The following is a 20,505-nucleotide window of genomic DNA, read 5'->3' as shown; positions in this document are numbered from 1 at the left end:
CGCAATGTTTAGAAAAAAACACAGTTTCTTTCCCAAATTGAATATTTTCACTTTCATGAATAACTGTTAGTGTCTGTTTTCCATTCAATTTCGTTTTTCGTATAAACAGATTTTAAAATTTGCACAAAAAATGAAGTTTTTGAGATAAAATTTGATCTGATTTTTCGGCAGCAGTTATTTTTAGTTCTGAGAAACAAAATTTCTCCATTGGCGTGTTTTCAGTGAATTTTTTTTACTGGATTGTTTATCAAAAGATTCATTTCTTTCTTGTTTCGCTCTGGCTTTCTTCCGTGACCAATATAAATTTTTGGTTTATATGTTTTCAACATCGCCGAGATTCGCATTTGAAAATAATTTCTTAAGAGACACAGTTTTTGTAAAACATGAAATTCATATCCAATTGAAGTTCCGGATATCGTAACTTGTGTTAGTTGCTCCACCATAATCTTACAGATTTGAGTCAATTCAGTTACTCAAGTTTAGGTTTTAACCAAACTGAAGGATGAGGACTGATATATGCTTCACCAAAAAAAAAGCTTTTTAATGAATAGCTTCTATGGCACAGAATGAACTATTTAAAAAATATTTTATTCTCTGCAAATTTTGCAGTTAATCTTTTCAAAAATTGCCCAGAATAAACCAATCGATGTTTTGTTTCTCGGGTCATTAAGGCCCTTAACTCTAACCAGTGCATGCTCATTATGCAATTTTTTTAACGAAGTTGCTAAGAGATTTGATCGCACCTTTTTTGATAAACCAGCAGACCGGATATAAATCATCGGATTTGAAGCTGAATGAGCTTGTGTGATTCAAAAAGAAGATTCAATAATGTTATCAATTGGATAATTTGTTGCTTCACAGCATAGAGTTTTGACTAGGGATGTAAAACTAATTATTATGCCTAAAATTTCATTATGATTTTCGGGCTTCTATTAAAGGTTCCATAATTGAACCCTGATTTAATGTAAAAACCAATTCCTACTCGTCTCGTTTTTCTGTTACAAGTTATTAGTGACAGGTTATTGTAATAGCTAAGTCCTTTTTTAACCAAAGCCAAAAAACAAGCAGTGCACACTGAAGTCACAGAAACACTGCTAACTGAAACTGAAATCGAGAAAAGTGAAAGCTTGTCTTCTCTAAAAAGTTTGAGAAAAAGAAAACATCAAAAAACTACCAAACAATGTATAAGTTATGAAAACTATCCTGTGCAACAAGTCTACAGCTATCAAAAACGGAATTGCTCGTTTGATGATAAACATATGACCAAAAAGTTTATTGGATAAATCTATCTAATAATATCTAAGCAGCAAACACCATGAAAAAGTTTCTGTCTTTTTGAATTTTTTGGAACGAAGGCTTCGATCAAAAAAATGCTTTTAATTTTTCGTTGGCGCGCTTTTCCCCAACAATATATGGCTTCCGTTTATGAAGATCAAATTTGCGCCAAAGACCTCTCTGGAACGTTTCGTGGTTGATCTGCCAGATATTTGAAATATTGCCAAAAGGTTATTTTTTGAACAAAAATCTGTCCACTAGAATTGAGAAGACTAAAAGAAAAGTTGGCGGCAATGTACAAAAAAGCAAAAACTTAGAATTTTTTAATGAGAAAAAAGAATTGTTCAAGAAACCTCACATTTAACTCAAATTTCTAGTTCATTTTTTCAAAAAAAAACTTAGCTACGCTGCACAGAATTGAAAGATTTTTCAGTTTTTATGGTATTAGTGATGTGTCGAAAGGTTTTTAGCTATGGATGTAGAGCTATGCTGTTTAGATTTTGGAAAAACGGGAAAAGGAAACATGGCGTCTTCTCGAACTAAAACACCAAGAAATCATGACCCTCTGCATGTTCATAGCTGAAAATGAGCAGGAAATCTATGATGGAAAAGAACAACAGAAAACAGACTATCTTTCCCACATTGAAATCGAACCTCTTTTCAGTAACAAAAGTGAGTTTTTAGCTCATCTGAAGCATGTGAACAAAAATCTATACGACAAGTTTGGAAGGCCGGCATACAGAAGATAACATCAAGACATAACTCAGCAAAGCTTAGATGACGAACTAGAGGCCGGCATAAATCTAAAACTTGTGCTATTTTTATATATTTTTTATTTATGAAATATTTTATTAGAGAATATGAATCAAATAATGTTTAAATGTTTATTTTTAATAATTATATTATCTTGCATATTTTTTCGATCAACTTACAATATTTGACAACTGAGCTGAAAAAACAATTTTCTTTTCAATTAAAACATGAATTAACACCGCGATCACTTGCGAAACAGAGTAAAGCCACTAAAAATTACTGAAATTCACAAAAATGAATGGTGGTAGCAATGCAAGACGTTGAAAGATCCGTCATTTTGAACGAGATTTTGAAGTAAATCTCGGCTAACAATGTAGAATGGGTATGGCGTTTTGAAATAAAAAAAAATGTATCGCAGGAAATTACTTGGTTTTTCGCTATGACTCTTATACATCTAATTCACTGGCCAACTTATTCCAACAACTTGTCCCTAAAAAAGGTTTTCTTTCAAAATCAAGCAAATGTCTGGAAATGGTTGAAATAAAACTTTTTCATGTAAATTTTAGAAATAAAATTGTAGAATTGAAACAAACGTTGCAAAAGTTAGAAACTATAAGCCAAGCAAATATAAGTTCATAGACAACCATAGACATGGTTTCGAAGTTTTTTGTTTCGAAGTTTTTCAAATGTAAGAACTTTGTAAACTTTAATGCATTAAACAATGGCTCGTTGTTAACTAAAGTTGCTGTTTTCATATGACTAAAAAAACTTGCTTTTAAACTCTGTAAAACAAAACAAACTGCATCCAGTTTCAAGCGTTAATGATCGATTATATTAAGATTTTAGTACCAGTCTCACTAAAACTGAGAAACAATCGATTTTAATCAATTAATAATCGATTATAATCTCTCCTTTTAAAATCAAATTATAATTAATTATAATCCGTCATAATCCATTATAATCGATTATAATCCGTTTTCTATTCGTCGATTTTTCGATACCATTATAATCGATTATTATTGATTATAATTTACTATTTTTAATCAAATTTGAATTTCGTTATTTTTGCACAAAAATACATTATAGTCGATTATAATTGATTATAATCCATTTTGTTTGTCCATTTTTGTCTTCGAAGTTGCATCTAATTTGCTTATTTTTTATGCTTTTTGTGGACGTTGGTTCCTATGAAAAACGAGAAAACTATTTGAAAAGTTTTCCAATTAATTCAATTTTATAAGTTTATTTTTTCTTCAATTCTTCCCCATTAGAGCTGTTTTGTGATGCATATTTCAAGCTTTTTAAACACCAAAACATCAGCAAATTGATTTATTTTCATGATTGATTCGGAAAATTTATTTTTCATCTACCGCGAGAACCTTTTCACTCAATGAAAGGGTTTCTATGAAACTTTTGTTTCGTGGTAAAACTTTGTGTTCAGATAAACCAAAGTGTTCAAGAGATCTCTCTTTTAGAGATTTTCTTATTGACACAAAAATAATAACACATAAGATATAATTCGATTACAGGAAAATTTCGGCAAAATAAGAGATTATAATCAATTATAATCGATAATAATTGATTTTAAGGGTTTTACTAAGAACTATAATCAATTATAATCGATTATAAGAGATTATAATCTCTTGGAAAATATCACGATTATAATCAATTATAAATGACTTAAAGACCTAATTTTTGGCGACTTAAGTACCTGCATCCAGTTTCAAGCGTTAATAAGCGAGAACCAGTCTTACTAAAATTGAAAAACAATAAATTTTAATTAAATAAAAATCGATTATAATCTCTTTTTAAAATCAAATTATAAATGGTTCTAATCCATTATAATCTAATATATTCGATTATTTATTCGTCTACTTTTTGATACAATTATAATCCATTACTTTTATTCAAAGTTCTAGTTTATTAGTTTTGCACAAAAATTCAATATAATCGATTATAATTGATTATAATACCTTTTGTTTGTCCGTTTTGTCTTCGAACTTGCATTTAAATTGTTTATATTTAACGTTTTTTGTAGAAGTTGGTTCCTATGAAAAGTGAGAAAAATATTCTTAAAGTTTTCCAATTAATTCAATTTTATAAGTTTTTTTCAGTTCTTCCCCGCTAGAGTTGTTTTGTAATGCTTATTTTAAGCTTTTCTAAGCACCAAAACATCAGCAAATTGATGTAGTTTCTTAATTGATTCAGAATTTTTTTCATCTACCGCAGGAACCTATCCACTCATATGAAGGGATCTCTATGAAACTTTTCTTTCATTGTAAAACTTTGTGTTCAGATGAACCAAAGTGTTCAAGAGATCTCTCTTTTAGAAATTTTCCTTTTGACACAAAAATAATAACCCATAAGATAAAATTCGATTTTTTTGACTTGTCAAAACTTTGGCGAAATAAGAGATTATAATCGATTTTAATCGGTTATAATTGATTTTAAGGGTTTTACTAAGAACTATAATCAATTATAATCGATTATAAGAGATTATAATCTCTTGGAAAATATCACGATTATAATCAATTATAAATGACTTAAAGACCTAATTTTGGTAATGATAATCGATTATAATGGTCAAAAAATTATCATAATAATCCGTTATAATCGATTACTTACGCCTAAACTTGGATGCGAGAAACTCCTACGCCAAGATCGGTTATGAAAACACTGTGATTTCCATTTTTGGTTTATTTGATTGATATAGAAGTTTCGTTGATGAAATCTGAGAAAAAGTTCAGAGAGTTTTTCGTCTCTCCGCTTCCATGAGTTTGACCATTGAATCGCAAACCTCAAGATTTTGAGCTTTTTGATTTCAAAATAAGCAAATGAAAAACTTGTGATTTCTGTGACAGCTGCACACAAACTGTTAACACCACATCATTTGCGAAAGAGAAAAAACCCACAAAAAATCCCTATTCCTTGACTCAGGAATCGGGATTTTTTGTCTGGGCTTCAATATTTTGCTCCGGATTCTGTAGTTTGACTCTAAGTTTGGAGATTTGTTGTTGAACTTGAATAAGCTTACGCCGCTCAACTGCGGAACCCAGCAACTTGGTTAAACTCGCTAGAGCGACAAAAAAGCGTTTGTTCAAAAACCAGCATGGCTTAGATCGTTGTCACAAAATAATCGTACCGACATGGGCATCCCGTTATTTTGGACGACCAGCGGCACATCCTGGTCTGACGTGCTAGTTTAATTTTTAGCTGGAATGTTTTCTAATAGCGATAACTGTCAAAGAAAATGAGAACCCAGAGTTCCTATTTAGAGATCCTAAGTCCATAAAAAACAACCTTCACGTCCAGAGTCGTCTGAAAACTGGGGAAACTCCCGTTTCTTTGGCAGCAAGAGAACTCAAAGATCGGTTGGACCTAGAAAAATTAACGGCTGATAATGGAGAATGAAGAAAAAAGGAAGAGGACCAAAGATCGGACATGATGCTTACATCTTGGAAGCAAAAACTTTTTTCCCTCGACTGTTCCTCTTACTAGACACTGAAAAGAACGAAAAAAGCTCACGCAAAAATAAATTCACAAAAAAAAATCAACACTCAGTTGTAAGGAAAAAATAAAAAAGCAAAATAAGCTTTCGAGAAAATGAGAGATAATAACTTGTGAGAGATAATAACACTCACAGTCAGGAGAACAACGAATCATGAAAGCATATCATGCCGCAGTAACGGCCCAGACAATTAGGTCAGAGCTGGGTTCATTCGAGGATGAAATAGTATGATACTTTTTTCTAAAATACCTAATGAAAAACATAACGTTACAAGACTCACGCACAATCCAAATTCTTCGTCCACAAGAAGTACTTAAGAATGCTATAAAGTTCAAACATGGCAAGCAAACAATTATCGGCTTTCAAAGATCAGACCCGAGGTAAGTCACAGCAGGTACTTCGGCAAGGAGTTTTACAGTGAAAATAGAACATGAACACATAACCCGAGTTCAAAATCAGAACATGAAAAGAGCGATTAGATAACGAGAAGAACAGACAAACCCATCTTCGGGGCAAAGGAACCACAAACACAACAAACAGCCAAAAACCGTGCAAGAAAGACATCCCACATATTGTCGATCAATGGGGGAAACGAGCGAAAACTGAAACAAACCTAGCTGTTTTGTCAATGCTTACAGTTTATCGAAAAATGAGTGAACTCGGAGGAGTCGGAGGAAGAAAGTAAATTATGACAAAACAATCAAAAGGCTATGACAACCTTTTTATTTAGACTCAATGCCATAGCAAATTATCGAATGATAAGATATTTCGGATGATTCGGAGGACGAATGTAACCTAAAAGAAGATTTCGACTGTTGTAATTTTGACAAAGTAATCAATATGATATAGCAGTAAATTGAAACTAGACTCAATACCTGGAAAAAATGCAAAATCAGTTAACAGAGAAATTGATAATGAGGAAAACTGAAACGCAAGAGTTCAGAAAGGGAAATAATGAAATCGTTTACAGCGTGCGTGAAATTGAAAATCAGATTATACCAGATAAGACCATGGAATCATCTAGTTCATTATCTTTTCTGAGTTAGGCACCGGTGAAGCAATTCAATGATACTTTGGAGAAAAATTCTCCAAGAGGAAAAATTGAAACAGACAGTCCAATTTGAGGCTATAGTAAGCAACCTTTTCTAATAATGACATCAGATCTGCAAACTGAGAAGTGCAGAGAGCAGCACTGTTGATTAGAAAACGGGGAAAAGGTAAAATCTGAGACTAAACCAAAAAAGTGCGATTAACAACAAAAACAGCAGAGGGCTCAAGAGAGAAGCTAAGACTTGACGTTCTTTTATGGAAGCAGTCTGAAGGCTGGCAATGAAAAGTTTTACATAAACTTTTTTTAAACAAATTTTCATATAAAAGTTGTTGTTAGCTCACATATCAAGCACTCTTTGCACCTAATTCAAGAATGAGGAGAAGAATACCGACTCACGTGCAAGATAAAGTGAAAAAAAAAGATTGACCAAAAAACAAATTTTCCAAATAGACAAAAGCACAAGTGATTGCTTTTTTGTTTCATTGTATCTACAGGGGAAAAAAGCCTCAATCAAGGCCTCGGATACAGAATCGACAAATAGACAGCTGTTGAAAGTTGAAAATCGGCAGCCCAAATGAAGATGAATTGTTGAATGAGGTGAGTTAGTTAGTATTATCAAAAATATGAGGGTCACAATTGAAAAAAAAGTAGGTTTCTCACGGGATTCTACGGGCTGACAGATCTGGTAGAAAAATTTCAAATTGCCATGAATAAAATAATCAAAAGAAAGAAAAACTCATTTTGTTTTCTTAAAGAAAATCGTATAGTTTCAAAAGCCAATAAAGCAGAGGATGAGAAATTGGTTTTCAAAAATGATGGAGAATTTGAATAAGGAAAAATTGATAATGAAACTATCGAAATGCGGTGTCTTTAGAAAAAGAGGGTAACAGTCGGGACAAAATTTGCCAGAAGAAATGTTGTTCCCTAAAATCACCAAAAACATAATCCTGAAATTGGAATCTCCAAAAAGATTAATTGGAATTGCTGACAGATAAATTAAGACCATTGTTAAGAAAAGAGATTAGAAAAACTTCAAAAAAAGAAAACTTCAGTGAACAAGTTATAATAGGGGGTACAACACACAGCCATTTTTGAAGATATCAAGTTTAGCACTACCAATTTCACTCAGAAGAATCTCCTGTGACCAGCGGAAAAAACGGAATAAAATATGCTGCGAGTTACAGTGGACACGGGGTTTTTCTAGAACGGCTAACAGACTTAGGGTAGAAGGTACCAATCTCATTTGCGCCAAGATACATTACAGCTCAAGAAAAAAAATCCAACCAGTGACTTGAAACTGCTGGCATCAGTGAGGGCTATGTACATATTCAATCACTACATTCTGGTGGAAAGAATTTATAGTTGTATTCAGTCTTGAAGCCATTAACGCAGTATTAGACAGCAATAGGTCAAACAAAACATATTCATTACAATGAAGAAATGCGTAGATCGATTGTTGCTTACATTCGATCACATACACCCCGAGAAACAACATGAAAATTGTTGATTACTTTTCTCGTGAAAAAATGGCCCCGAAACTGAACGAGACAAAAAGTTCGAGGCAAAAAAATATTAAACATGTTTCATGAAGCAGTAGTCTGAAAAACCCTGTAGAGCTCAATCGGAATGAAAACATTCTATTTTGTTTCTGAGCGAGCAGAGCAGAATTATTTACGTGATACGAGATTGTACGGTTGCCATATCAACCAAATCGCACAAAAACAAGTAAAGTTCAAGCAGGACTAAATCGATCAAACTCGGCAATCGGCAAAGTTGCAGGAGCTCAGTTTAAAACCAAATCAGTTTAAATTTCAGTCAGCGCGTAAAACATTCGGAAAAAACTGTAGAACCTTAGGAGGAAAGTGGCAAATAAGAAAACATGGACGATGAAAAAGAGAAAAAAACTAAAAACCCAGTTCGTCGAGAAAACTGAGATAATCAAGAGAACAACAGAAACCAAGACCGTCGGGGTGATTGAAACTTCAGTTCAGATACGGAAGGAACTCCACCAATAGTGAGTTGGGAATTAAGGAGAAAGGCACTGGTGGAGAGCACACCGAAATTATTGTCTTTTGGGAATTTACGATCTCGGATAGCGGACATTTGGGATGAAGCTCAGTCTCTACCCAATTTGAACTGAGCGCAACTACTGCGAGTACAGCCATAGACAACATCAACCCTGATTAAAACAGGAACACTCGATCCAGGAAATTGATCTAAGAATGGATGGTGAGAGCTCAGAAGAAGTCAACGTGGTGCAACCAACAACCATCAGTGTTGATTTCGGTTTACAGAGGACATCCAGGACAAAAGGCGATGCTGGACGAGTTCAATTGGCTGTGTTGGCAACAGAAATATTGTGGACTTGACTGATGGGTGTAGAGAGTGAACAAGATAATGTAAGAATGCAAAGTATCTAATACCAAAAATATTGCAAACCCCTTTCACTGCTAAAGCAGCAGTCAAGGAGTTCGAAGTTATTAAGCTGGAATGATTGATAAGAAGGTCGACAAATCTGTTTGTTTGTAGCAAAGGGTAGGTTCTCAATTTTACAATGTTTAAAATCACAAATTTAACCCGAGTAAAGTCATCCATAAAGTTTTTACGAACTTGCAAAGTGAGTTAGAACCGAAGTGTATAACTCATAGAGTAATTTCGGATAGGGTACACCGTCTGCTCGTCACGCTATCTTATTTTCGGCCGGATAGATTCGTGCAACTTCTTAGTCTAATACCGATCCTAATCTTACTCTTATACTATCTAGTCTCAGGTTGTTTAACTAGTCTCTGCTAGGCTCAATAGATCTAGGGTATACTGGTTTATTGCGGTTGCTGAAGTCTTCTTGGAGAGTCAACTAATTTCTAAGTTAAATTCAAATCTCTCTGGTGCTGAAATTACAAGTAATTTCAGCACTTACAAATAAGTGGATTGTTAGTCAGATGGATCATGATTGGTTAATATTAAATACTTTACATTGGTAAAATATCTAATTTATCAAATCATAAAATGTAGTTTAGATCAGGTTCCACCCATCCGGGTTTTGCAGAGTTTTTTAGAATAGTCTTTCTGTAATTCAAAGGATGGATGATGGACGTTGGTGTTTGGCGAACATCATATTTCTTCTGGGTTCTCTTGTTAGGGAAGTTCCAGGTTCGATCGTTGTGTCATCTCATGACAACGACTGGGTTTTCGCAACAAACTCAAATCTGATTTCAGAATGGTTGGCTATGTCAGGTTTTTCTGTTTCATTGATGAGAACTTCTTTGTGTTTTGATCTTGTCTGGGAATGGCGTGGAGTTTGTGCGTGGAGGGGATGCCTGGTTACTCGGATCTGTACGTATACTTGAACATCGAGGTGGTCATTGGTCTAGTTCAATGAAGTCCTTTTCTGCGAAGTCAAGTCGTACTCTAAATCCTTTGAGTTGTGATTGTGGGCGGCATATTGATTGTGGTTGGCCATTCTTTTTCGAGTGTAGTGGGTTCATTTTGTCTTTGGATGTTCGTCTTTGGTGTTGTATGCTGATCTATATATTGCATAATATAATTTACATTTTATAAAACTTTTATTAGTTTAATGTTTTTTAATTATGATTTTGGTTAGTTGTTTTCACAAAAGCTTTTTGTTTTAGTTCAGTTATTTTGAAGAGTTACTCACCCTTGAGTTGCTCTTATTAAAAATAGGAGTGTGTGTCACAAAGCGTGGATGTAGCGCGGTGGGTTAGGCCGGCTATAGAGCATGCTCAGGACGTCCTCTTCTGGTGGGTTAGGCCAGGAGTGGGAGTATGATTGCATGCGGTTTTTGTGAGAGGTCCTGTTATGTGACAACGTTTTATGTTGGGTTTGTTGTGGTTTTTCTTATGTTTTGTTGGTTGTGTCCTTTTTTCAAAAATCAAATTGTTTGTGGTATGGGTTTGTCTTTCGACTTTTTTGTGTTTTATTATTTCTTTCTTAGACTTTATAATAGTCTTCAAAAGAATAAATTATCCAGTTTTAAACTGGGTTAATCCGGTTTGGGTACCGTTGGTTTCCTTTTCTTAGTCATGCTGTTATGCTATGTGTTGTGGTGTTTAGTAAGCTGCATTGGTTAGTTTTGTTTAGTATATAATTCCTTTCCAACCGGGTTAAGGAAAGTTTGAAACTTGTTATCGTGTGTTAGAGTTGTTGAGTGTGAAAGCTTGAAACTGAAATTCATTATTTAAACAATTCTTCGTGGGCGAGCTGTGCGAGTGTGGATAGAATCTTTGTGCGAATGAATGAAAATATCAAAAGGTTAGTACTGCATTTTCTTCTTATTAATTTACTACATAGAATTTCAATTTTACTGCTAGTTGTTGGGGAAAATTAAGTTACAAATTTTCATCATTATTAGATTTACTGCATTTGGGAAAAAATTTATAAATTAAATTATTGCATTGGTATTATTTTCATTTAATTATTTGGTGCAAAAAATTAATAGAGTTTTAAACAGTTTGAAGAAGTTTTTAATTTTTATTTTCTTTTGTGAATTTTTCAGATGATCGTTGGATGAAGGCTAAAATTCTAAAGAAGACATGAATAAAGAATGGTTAGTTTCTAATTTCAATAACTAGTTAATAATATGTATAGTTCATACTTACCTGTTAGTCGTCGGGGAAGAAACCGTGGGGGAAGATGTCGTGGATGAGATCTGAAGTTGTTAGTAATTTAGCTAGGATGCGGATGATATTTTTAGTTTGAAGCAGTGGCCAAAGCAATTGAAGTGCTTTAATGGTGGTTAGTTCTTCAGTGCCAACTGCAAACTCATAAGGTGTGTTTTGGATTAGATTATATAATTTGTGATTGAATTTAGTGTTGTGGATGAATTCTAAAATGGGGATTTCTATAGGTTGAACAAATTCGTGTGGGAGGAGAAAGGGTCGGGATTCTTCTGCGTTGAAGGTCTTGGTGATGGGACAAAAAATATACATTTGGGTTATGGGATCATAATTTCGAAGAATACCATGAAGGTTAGTATCTTTAATGCAATATGTGAAGTTAAGAAAGAATGGTGAGGTGTATTTGGAATTGATGAATTGAAAACGGTGGTGTGGTTGTCTGGAGGGGGTGTGTAGGTCGAAGTGATTTTGGATAAAACGATAATATGTATATGTGTGAGTTTGTTTAGTGCGCAACATAATATCGTGTGAGCAGTGCAAATCTCTTTCATGTGGTGCAAGGAAATGAAAGGTTAGTGAAAATATTTGGAAGCGTTCTTTAAAAATTTCGTAAGCTTTTGTGTCTGTTAGTGCTTCTGAAATGATGTGGTCAAATTTGCGGTCAAAGATATTGAGTGTAAATACATATGGTGTTTTAATGAAAAATTTTTCTGTGATTTGTGGGTTAGCGAAGCGATCGTCATCTAAGAATTGATCTTGGTTAGTTCTGATGATGTTATGATCGTAATATTCTAGCGTATATTCGTTAGCTCGGGTGCAGTGTATGTTTTTAGTGATTTTTTATATCCGATGTAAGTAAATTGTCTAGGTGTTAGTGGTGTAGTGAGTCGATATAGCATGTCCTTATTTCGTTCTATATCGATGTGAGTGTTAGATAAAGGTAAGCAAAGGGGATTAGTAAAATGATAATATGAGGTCCAAGGAAAGGTAGGCATTAAAACGTGTTCGTCTACAAAGTTACGTGTCTCGTTAGTGTCGTGAGGGGTGTTTAAGGTGTATTGTGGAAATGAGGGTAAGGTGATAGCTAAAAATTCTTTTGTATTAGTGTGATTTGGGTGATTTATATATTCACGGGCTGTTCCTGGTTTTGCTGGGAAAGGATGATTGGGGAACTTTCTTTTAAAAGTGCGGTAAGCTCTATTAGTGCTGAGTGAAGATTCAGTAGATGTGGATGATGGTGCTAATGATTCGGTATAAATTGAATAGGGTGTAGGGGTAGGAAGGTTGGATGAATCTATTGTGGATGAAATTTGGTTTATGGTGGGGGTATCAAGGTGGTAGGGTTGTTGTTGTAATGTAATAAAATTATCTAGTTCTGGGGAGATTTGGGGGGTATCTGGAGAATTGGATGATCGGTCTGAAGGATGTGAAGAATAGGTTGGAGTGACTTGGGAAGCATAAGAGGGTGTAGAATTGGTGGGGACGGGGTTCTTTGGTAGCATTGGTTGAAAAGGGGGGTGGGAAAAAATTGAGGGGTTGGTGTGAAAATTATTGGATGGAGATGGTTCAGAGTCGGCAAATTCATCGGGGGTTTCAATATTCGGGTTATTGAGTTGTGATGTGCAATATAAAACTGAGATGTGTGAATTAGTATCGGAATTCATGCCTGATGTTACATTACTGGTTGGGAAATCGGGTGGCGGGAGAGCAAAAAGTGGTATTATTGTAATTGGAGTAGTGAGGTTGGTTGGGTGGGAATTTGAACGGTGTAGGGATCCAAGTTGTCGGCTCATCGTGGGCTAAAAAAATTATTATTTTGAGACTGAAAAGCGGTGGTATGGGGTTGTTCTATAATTTGTTCATAAGTATTTTCATCTTGTGAGTGGCGTGTCATTATATGTTGGATGGGACTTTGTGATATGGTTGGTCTAAAATTTGGATTATGTGTTATTGCCAAGTTTCGAAAATTACGTGGGACTAGGGATAAAGGATGGTTATGTGGTAGGGGTGGTAACTGTGGTGCTGTTGGCGTTGTGTCTACATTGTTATGTTCTTCGTCGTATGTGTTCTGTCTTGTTGCTATTTTTGTGTTGTATTCTTTTATTTGTGCATCTAAAAGAATTTTGTTTATTGATGTAGAAAAAATTCCAAAAAATCCTGCAAATAGTATGCGTGCTACACTTGCTTGTCTATTGACTTGTGTGTGTATAGCACATGTGTTATAGATTCCTTTTAAGAGTGAAAAAAGAAATCCAATAAAGTTAAACATTGCGTATAAAATAGTCAGTTTTTCTAAGATGTAGTAGGGCCATCCTAGAAAATCAAGAATTTCATTCTTGAGTGTGACAAAGCTAAAAATATTGATAGGTGATATATCTTGGGGACGGTATTTTTCACCGTTTAGATATATATAATCTTTAATGTCTTTAAAATATCCGCTATAGTCTTGCGTATAGATGTCTGCAAATCCTGCGGTTTCGGCAAGTTTGCGTAAGTTTTGGTCAATTGATTGTCTTTGTATTGTGTCCATTTGTGTTAATAATTCTTGGAATTGTTGTGTTCTAATGTGATGTTGAATATCTGATTTTGAGTATATTCCTATTGATTGTAAGTCTATATTTGGGTTTCGAGCGATAGCGCGAATGCTTTCTGTTGGAAATTTTTTGAGTGATTGCGTTAATGTGGGATATGGGGTGAGAAGGTAATATTTATCTTCATCAGGGTTTAGTTGTACTACATTGTGGCTATTTTTTGATCCACATGGGACTGCGGTATCCCAGAAATAGGTTCTTCTTGAAAGTGTGTCAACGAAATGTACTTTATTCTTATAAAAGATAGGGATTCTTTTATAGCATCGTTTATCTTCAAAAACGTATAGTGGTGATACTTTTTTAGTACAAGTATAAAACCATAAGATGTTTCCTTCATAGTCTAAAAAATTTGATCTATTTCCTGATAGTAAATATCCTGCGTAGGGTATTTTTAATACTGCTAGTGCAAGTGATTGTAATATTTGTGTTCTTTCTAATTCGCATAGTTGGTGTAATGTTTCTAATTCGGAGAGTGACATTTCTTGAAAAATTCGGCTAATCGTGTAGTCTAGTTTCATATCTAAGTGAATATCATAGTGGATATTACCAAAATATGTACTATTCATTAGTGATAGTTCTTGTAAACGTGTACTTTGATCGTCTTGGGGCTTTAAATGTCCACCAGGTTGACCTGTATTTTTTTGAAAATGAACTGGTATGTATGATGTTCCTTCATTTGGAGGATGACTTGTGGCGTATGGGTCGACTTTTGTTTTTCCAGTGGTCATGTCGAATCCTTTTTCGTATTCAACTAGTATTTCGGAGTATTGTGTTTTGTGAAGTGGGTTTCTGTATTTACATGCAAGTTCTGTTTCTTGATATATTTGAAAACGTGTCAATTTATTTTCTATATTGTGTATGTTTCTAAAATTAGAACTTTGTTTTCGTGATGGGTTTACTTGTTCATATGGTATTGATTGTATAAAATATTTTTCGTGAAATTTTATCATACGAGCGTGTATTTTTGCTACTTGAAATGTTGTACATGTGTCTTCGGGGAACCAAAAAATTGTTGCTTGTGTTCTTGTTGTAGGGTCACAATAGCCTTGGTCGTTTTTACAAGGTAATCTAATTCCTTGATAGATCATTGTGTTGTCTGATAAATCTCGTGTAAGTTGAATTTTTTCGAGTTGTATTTTCCAATCGAAAAACATTATTTCTTGGTATCCTTTATTTTTTGTGTCTGCTTTGCAGTTTGATGGGTTATTTATACCAATGTGTGGTATCCAGTGTTTATCGTGCATGTCATAGGTTAATCGTCCGTGTGCACCGTTATATGGGTACTTTTCATCTAATTTTATATGTCCTTGATATCTTTCAAGTTCTGCTTGATGTACAGAATCTGAAAAAACTTGGAAATATACTAACTTTCTATCTGTGTTTTTATTTTTTGTGATGTTTAGTCGGAGTAACTCGTTTTTACAATCTTCGGGATTGAGATGTAAAAGTCGTTCTATATTACTCTGGTAGAATGATTCATGGTCAAGTCGGTTTTTATTTCCGTTTGAGACTTGTGAACAATGTACTTTCTTTTCAGAAAATGTTGCTGTGAATTTATATCCTATAACTGTAGTTGCTCGGGCTTTTGAATAGAGTGTCGCTATTACATTTGTTGTTTCTATGGCTTGTGGTTCTGTTTCGCATTGTGATACTTGATTTATTGCATATTTGTGTAGTGTTTTTTGTTCGTTTTCCTCACAATCGTAATGTGTTACTAATAAATCTTGTGGTCCTGTGCGGGGGGAAGGGTTTATGTTTTGATTTGAGGTTATTAGAAAAAGGAGTTGCAGAAAAATTAAAATTTTTAGAATATACATGTGTATGACAATCCTGAGTATGGGTTATAAAATGTGATGTAACCAATTGTCTTTTTGGTATATCTGTCGTATTTGTATATTACTTCAGTTGTTATAAATGGTGGTGGTAGGGATTGAGCTGTTATATTTGGTGGATTTAATGGATAGGGATGTTGAGTAATGTTGTTTAATTTAACCGTGATTTCAAATTTTAATTGTAGACTATTCTGTTGGAGTATTTGGATGTTATGAGCACGAATGTCTTCGTGAATGTCTTGTCTATATTGTAGTCTATTTAGTGCCCAATTGTGGAGTCGGTTACTTTCTAGGTGTTGTCAAAATAATGGTGGAGGTGCTGTGAATGTATTCCAGTCTAGTCTTAAAGGAATATTTGTTGATGATTGTTCTCGATATCTAGCGTCGAGGTTATTTGGGAAATCTAAGTTAAAAGGTGGTGGTGAAATCTGGCTTATTGATGGTGTTGATGGTAGTGATAATGTTTCTGGTAGTGATGAGGATGTTGTTGTATCCGTAGAAATATCTATTGGATCATTGACTAAATTTAGTTCACCTTGTGTAAATGAATGTGTTGTCCAATATGGTAGTCGTGATGCCTGGTTTGGGGGGTTAAAGGGATTTTCACGTATTTGTTCAGATGTTGGTGTTGAACCTAAGTAATCTGATGGTAGGCTTGAGGTGCTACGTTGTGAAAGAAGCGTAGGGGTTTCTGGTAATATACCAATGGGGTTTTCTGGAGTGTTTTGTGATGGGGATTGAGGTATATCAAAATGAACTCGGGGAGTTTGAAAATTTCTGTTTCGTCGAGGATGTATAATTTGTCTATTTATTTCGACTGTATTTTGGTTTTGACTAGGATTTCTTATTCTACTTAATTCTTGTGGTAGTGTTGGGTATAAGTTATATGTTGGTTCGCTTAGAGGTGCTTGTCGTTGAACTGGTTCTAGTGGTTCTGATAAGCGAGCGTGTCGTTCTTCAAAGGTATATGGGTTATCTTGAAAGGAAATTCGTGTAGATGTTTGAGGATTTGGGGTAGTTAAAGGTGTTGTTGGGTTATCTTGGGATGATGTCGGTGAAGACTGACTATGTGACTGTTGGGTAGCAATTTTTGATAGCTTTTTTGGTCTATTCTTTTAGTGAAAAAGTTTATGTTTATTATAGTATTCTTCTAAAAAAAGAATTAGGAGAATTGTTGCTAGGGCGAATGTGATGATTGCTTTTTTGATACATTTGCATATTGTCAAGATGAGGGATGAGAGAAATGTTATAAAAATTACAAATAGTAAAAAAATATCGGTTCTACTAAAAATGGTTCGTATCATTTAGATAAGTTTTTGTGAATCGTACCTGTGGATATAGTCAATAGATTTTGAAAGTTGGAGGTATAGTTCAAATAGGGAATAGAAAATTAAAAAAATATTGCAAAAAATGATTAAGATTATTACAAAAGATTCAAAGATATCAAAAAGAAATATTATAAAAGTTTTAAGTATCGTAAAAAATTGTTTGAGGTTTGTGATAATAATAGTGACTGATTGAGAGAAGAGCATTTACGAAATGACTTTTTGATCGAATATTTTTTGTTGTTTGGGGCAATTTTCAAGTGTGGTCGGTTTATTTATTGGTTTTTTGACAAGTGGGTTGAGTTTTGAGAAAAATTGTTGGGGGCAATTTTTATGGTGATCGGGAGGTCTTCGTTGTCTTTATTTTCATTTGTCAAATGATCTGGGGTATTTTTGAGATTTTTATACTTTAGGCTAATTAAAATGGTCGTTCTTTTACTTTAGGCTAATTTAACATATTTGTTTGGGGGGTATTTGAGGGCTGAGTTGGGGAAATATTGTTGATCTTTGGTTTATTAGATAAGGGAGGGTTATGATATTATGGTGATATTTATTTTAGTTGTCAAGTTGGAGTGGTTTGCTTATTTTTGACCAGGAGGTCGTAAAGTTATAGTTATAGATATGCCTGGAGTTTAATATCGTTCGTCTAGTTGGTTTGTGTTAGAGTTATAGAAGGTGACGGATTGGATGAATCCTATTGGCTAATTTTGAACTAGAATCGCTGCGTGTTTGTCAGCATGTTATTTTGAAAAATGAAAGTGTAAAATGTTTCAGAGGTGCAAAGATTATTAAATGTAGAATTAAAGTTGTTTTTGAAATTAAACTTTCTTTAATATTTTAGATTGTGGGATGAATAATTTATAATTTTTACGTGGTTGATTTCTAAGTCGTGAAGACTCTCTATGTTCTGATTTGTCGATTTGTTCTTGGGGTATTATTTGTTCTGTCATTTTTTTATTTTTTCTTTCTTTTTGAGATGTATTTTGATCTAGATTTTTTGTATTGTTTTTTGTGGTGGTTGATTTTGTTATTTGGTTTTTGAGGTGAAAATCTTTTTGTTCCTTTGTTGTATTTTCCGTATGTGGGTTATTTTGAATAACTTTTAAACCTGTAAAAGAATATAATTGAGTTAGTTCGCGGAGTGCGTATTCTTTTGGATAATAAGGTAGTAGGTTATTTCGGTGTTGAACGATTTCTTTTTTGTCTGAGTCGGTGATTTTATATGTGACATCAGTGGGTTTTGCAATTATTTGGTATGGTCCTTTACGAAGGGGTTGTGATTTTTTAGAAATTCCTTTTTGAGTATTAAAATTGGGTATTAAAACAAATGTTCCAAAATTTAAATCGGAGGCTGGTGTAAAGCGTGAATTTATTTGTTCATTAATGTTTTGCCTTTGTAACAACTTTTTTGTTACTTTTTGGTAAATTTTATTGTGTTTTTTATCTCTGTTTAAAATCCATTCGGTGTGTGTACCGGAGGCTAATTTAAGAATTTGTGGGTGATGAAAATGATCTTCATCGTGTGTATGTAAAGGTAGGTTATAACAGATTGAGTCTTTATTTGGTTGACAATAACCTTGTGCGTTTTTATGAGAGTTTGCTGTAAACATTATTGGTTTGCGTGGCTTTTGGTTAAAAACCATTTCATATGGTGACATTCCTAGAGTTGTCGTAATTTGTGAATTATATGCTAAGGGAAATAATTTTACATCTGCTGACCATTCAGTATATCTTGTATCATTTCCATTGATGATACATCTAAGATATTCTTGTAGTGAACGGTTCATACCTTCGACTAAGCCGTTTGTCCAAGGTGCGTGAGATGTACGTGGTTTGTGTTTAATGTTATATAGATGACATAGTGTGATGATTTCATTATTTATGAATTCTGTACCGTTGTCTGTAACTAAAATTTCTGGTAGTCCGAATTTGGCTATCCAGTGTTCATAGAGTGTTGTGTAAGCGTAATAAGCGTTACAATGTGGTACTGGGTTAAGTGCTACATAATGTGTAAACGCGTCAACAATTACCATAATGTAAGAGTTTCCTTCGGATGAGGGTGAAATTGGTCCTTTTGTATCAAAGGAGATACGGTGGTTAAAGTACAAACTTTGTCCTTTAAAGTCTTGTTTTTGTGCTATTTGTTTTTGATTTGGATAAGGTTTATTTAGTTGACATACTATACAATCATCGCATAGTACTTTTATCCAAATTGGTGCATTTGGGAAATAAAAGTTTTGTATGAAATTTGAATATGTTTTCTCTGATCCAGAGTGTCCTTTAATATTTTGTGAATGTGAAATATTAAAAGCTATGAGAATCATACTTAGAGGGAGACAGGGAACTGTTGATTCATTTAATTTGTATTCTAGAAGGTCTGTGTTTTCGTTAATTGTTGTATTATTGAATTTTCGAAAATATCGGAGGAGTGTTTTATTTCCTAAAATAGTTGTATCTGCCTTGACGGGTTTAGTTTTATATTTGTGCCATGATTTTAGTTGTCTAATTACTGGGTCAAGATTTTGGTATTGTTTCAATGTTGAAATTGTAATTGTTTTTGTTGGGGGGAGAAAAATGTTTTCTATTTCTAATTTAGATAAAGGAATTGTATCAAGTGGGTCATGAAGGTCAAATATTTGATTTATTGTGTATTTTGAATCGTTTGTTTGTGGTCCTGATAAATTTATTTTATCAGTTAGGTTTTCTTTTTCAATTAGTGGAAAAAGGTCTTTTTTATGCGAGTGTTGTTTTACTCTTTTTTGTTGGGTGTTATTTTTTATCCATTGTGAATATGGGATTGGTTTAAAAGTTGATGTTCCAAGTAGGTCAACTTCATAGTGATTATTTTGACAATCTAAATAAAGTGGGAAGTGTTGTAGATTGTTTATCTGTGATTGTTCAACGTCAGTTTTTACTGCATATTTGCATTCTAGTCGGGGTGATGTTTCGTTTTTTGCAAGGTAGAATTTTATATTTTTGGGTATTTCAACTGTGGTTTTACGTGTAAGTAATTCCGGTGGCGTATTTCGACTTAATGTGTCTGGTAATGCAAGATTCTTTCCTGCTGTCCAAACTATATGTAAGTTTGGGAATTTCATTAGAATTAGTTGAAATCTATAAACTCGGTGATTTGGATTAGATTTTTGTGTAAAGAGAAAAATGATTGGTTTGTGATCTGTGAATAGAACTGTTGGATGTTTTGATCCAAGTATCAGAAATTCATATTCTGTAAGTGTATAGATTATGGCTGTACATTCTCTCATTAGGGTTGAGAGTCTTAGCTCTGCTTGAGTGAATAATCGAGAGTTTGCTGATATAAGGTTCATTTTGTTTGTACCATTATGTGATTGTAATAATGCTGCGCCGATGCCAAAGTTCGAAGCATCGCATATTGCATAAAATGGTTGATTTGAATCTGGAATTGTGTTTGAAATTTGTTCAGTTAGAAGTTTTTTAATTTCTTCAAATCGTGCTTGATGTTCTGTGTTCCATTCAAAATTATTTTGTTGTCTAAGTATATTATAAAATGGTCTTAG

Source organism: Symsagittifera roscoffensis, chromosome 8, assembly GCF_963678635.1.
Source record: "Symsagittifera roscoffensis chromosome 8, txSymRosc1.1, whole genome shotgun sequence".
NCBI lineage: Eukaryota > Metazoa > Xenacoelomorpha > Acoela > Convolutidae > Symsagittifera > Symsagittifera roscoffensis.
The sequence above is the reverse complement of the archived record's forward strand: the minus strand, read 5'-3'. Positions refer to the sequence as shown.